The following is a 2,279-nucleotide window of genomic DNA, read 5'->3' on the forward strand; positions in this document are numbered from 1 at the left end:
TTTTTTTTTTTTTTTTTTTTTTTTTTTTTTTTTTTTTTTTTTAATTTTCTGGTAATTACAATTGACCATATAAACAGCCTGGCCTATAAACAAACTAGTAGAGAGTATGATCTTCAGAACAACTTGTGTGGAAATTGGAATAATCCCAGTTAGTTAATCTTCACTTCTGCTAAACAAATGAGTAGTATGTTTTTCATCACAATATATAATCCCTCTTATGATGCAAAGGTTGAGCTCTCCTTGAAATTGGTCAGTTAAATTAACCGCCTAATTCCAGTTATTTGTTGTAATTTACCTGTATTATCCATTGTGACGCATAACATAACTTGTAATTTATTCCAACTTTCCAAGCATCAATAGCCAAGAGACTGACGGTTACAATAGAATCTTTAAAGGGTCAGATACACTTATGCTGTTATATTCTAGTATAAAACCAACATTATGATGTTATATTCTAGCCTATATATATATAGGAGGTCCCTTGAGTAGTCCCCCGAACAGCTCTCCCGGATCTTAGTAAATCTCAATCTCCACTGCTACGAGCGATTCATCAACCTGTAGAGAACCTCTAGAAGTGAATCTTGATGCTAGTGTTGGACACTAATGAAGTCTGGAGGGTGACCGTACCTCTACTGAACATGTCCTGCATGTTCAAGGACAGATTTATACTAATCTCCCTCTCCCCTAGTTAGTAGCCATAGTAGGTCCAAGAGAAGCTGGGAAGAATCCTCTCTAAATGAGTAGCTTAAATCTTGTCCATTCCCTCAGTTTCAATAGCAGCGTGCTGCACAGCCTCTGCCAAAGAACATCAAAATGCTGTAGACAACGACATGAGTTGAATGGAGAAAAATGAGTAGTTTCTTAAAATGCAAACATGGATTGGCTACATGAAAAAGAAGATATATATAAGAAGAAGGACCAAGTATACGAGAGAAGGAAGCTTGTATTATACCTATCCCAAGATCTGGATGTATTAAGGCGATGTTCATCTTTGAAGCTTCTTTCTTTATTTCCACGTTTGTTTTTTTGTTTTGCGGGGGTTTCATGTCCGGGTTATTTGATCTCGAACCGATTAAAATAATAATAAATTTGGGTAAAGATAAAGCCCACAGTTCAGGCCCAACACAATTAAATTGTCACAATCATCGGCCAAGAAGAAGGAAATAGAAAATAATCTAAAAATAATAATAGAAAAAATGAAAAATAGGAAAAGGAAAATAGCTAAAGATGAATCTGAACGGTTGAAATAGAGAAAAGGAAATAGGATAGATCAAATCCTGACCGTTAATATAACTTTTTTCCTCTATAAATAATACTTCACTAAATACATCATATACACCTTTCATCTTCGTCGCTAGTTACAGTGGAGCGTTGTTACGGGCGGCTGGTGTCTGTGGTGTAAAACCGATGCGATGCGCGTCTCTCTGATTTTGGTTGTTTGAAAGCCGATCATCTCATCTCGTTCGTGAATTCTTCTTCTTCTTCTTCTTCTTCTTCTTCTTCTTCTTCTTCTTCTTCTTCTAGGGTTGGGTCTCTCTGTCTCCCTCAATATCCTTACTCTTCTTCACTCTGTTAATTCTTCTTCTTCTTAANGGGTTGGGTCTCTCTGTCTCCCTCAATATCCTTACTCTTCTTCACTCTGTTAATTCTTCTTCTTCTTAATCTGATTAAGTAAGTTTCTTCTTCTTCGTCTTGCAGGTTTTGGTTTTGTTGGAAGCAAATTTATTATGATCCTATCATCATCGCTCCCTCCTAGGGTTTGATTTCTAAATCTTATCGCTCTTCTTCTTCTTCTAGCCCTAGGGTTTGGTCTCTGTATCTCTCTCTCTCTCTGATCAATTTCATGTTTTTACTCTTCGCTCTCTTCTTAATCAATGCGTCTCTGAATAATTAAGTTGCTTCTTCTTCGTCTTTTGCAGTTTTTTTTGGAAGAAAAAATTTATGACCCGATCGATCATCATCGCTCGCTCGCTCGCTCCCTCCTCCTACGGTTTGGTTTCTATATCTTAATTTTAATTACTTTTCCTTCTGTTGTTTTTGTAGATTGTGGTGGTGCATTGGTGCTATCTATGGTTGATCTCTGTTTTGCTCTCTCTCTTTTTTTTTTTATAGCTTCTGATACTTTCACTTTTGGGTTTCTAAAATTGAATTTACATTGTTATTTACTTCAAGTTGATTTTATATTTTTGGAGGATGCTATGATAATTTTCAGACTTTCATGTGTGTTATGTTTTTATAGTGCAGGGAAAGTGGATTTGGATCTAACACGCTCTTGGATT

General features: G+C 36.0%; 2 long non-coding RNA genes across 18 annotated transcripts in view; both read left to right on the top strand.

Moving 5' to 3' along the window:
- The window catches only part of LOC104762371, a 15,182-nt gene that overhangs the window by 8,236 nt on the left and 4,667 nt on the right, over nucleotides 1-2,279 (top strand). The window lies entirely within an intron of this gene.
- On the top strand, nucleotides 1,353-2,279 carry LOC104762367. 2 transcript variants are annotated; one of them, XR_763465.1, is made up of 4 exons: nucleotides 1,353-1,525; nucleotides 1,699-1,757; nucleotides 1,920-1,990; nucleotides 2,240-2,279. It is a non-coding gene; the product is annotated as an uncharacterized LOC104762367 (long non-coding RNA). The 2 variants fall into 2 exon arrangements; XR_763464.1 differs by having other exon boundaries at nucleotides 1,353-1,461.

Source organism: Camelina sativa, chromosome 18 (genome assembly GCF_000633955.1).
Source record: "Camelina sativa cultivar DH55 chromosome 18, Cs, whole genome shotgun sequence".
NCBI lineage: Eukaryota > Viridiplantae > Streptophyta > Magnoliopsida > Brassicales > Brassicaceae > Camelina > Camelina sativa.